Below are 242 nucleotides of genomic sequence, written 5' to 3' on the forward strand. Positions count from 1 at the left end.
TTGGTATTTTTAACTCTGATCCCCACTCCTATGACCCTCCCTAGACCCTGCTGCTGGCACTGCACAAGCCCCAGCTCACACTGCTTGTGCCCTTCTCAGGCTCCCTGTGGTCTGACACATGACTTTTGCTTTAATCATACAAAATATTGCTCTGTATTGTTATTTAACTGCTTGAATGCCACATCCCATAACCTAAATTGTAAACTCATAGAACAATAACAGTATGTATGTATACTAGTCTG

The sequence above is a fragment of the Propithecus coquereli genome, unplaced genomic scaffold (assembly GCF_000956105.1).
Source record: "Propithecus coquereli isolate 6110/MARCELLA unplaced genomic scaffold, Pcoq_1.0 Scaffold56, whole genome shotgun sequence".
Lineage (NCBI taxonomy): Eukaryota > Metazoa > Chordata > Mammalia > Primates > Indriidae > Propithecus > Propithecus coquereli.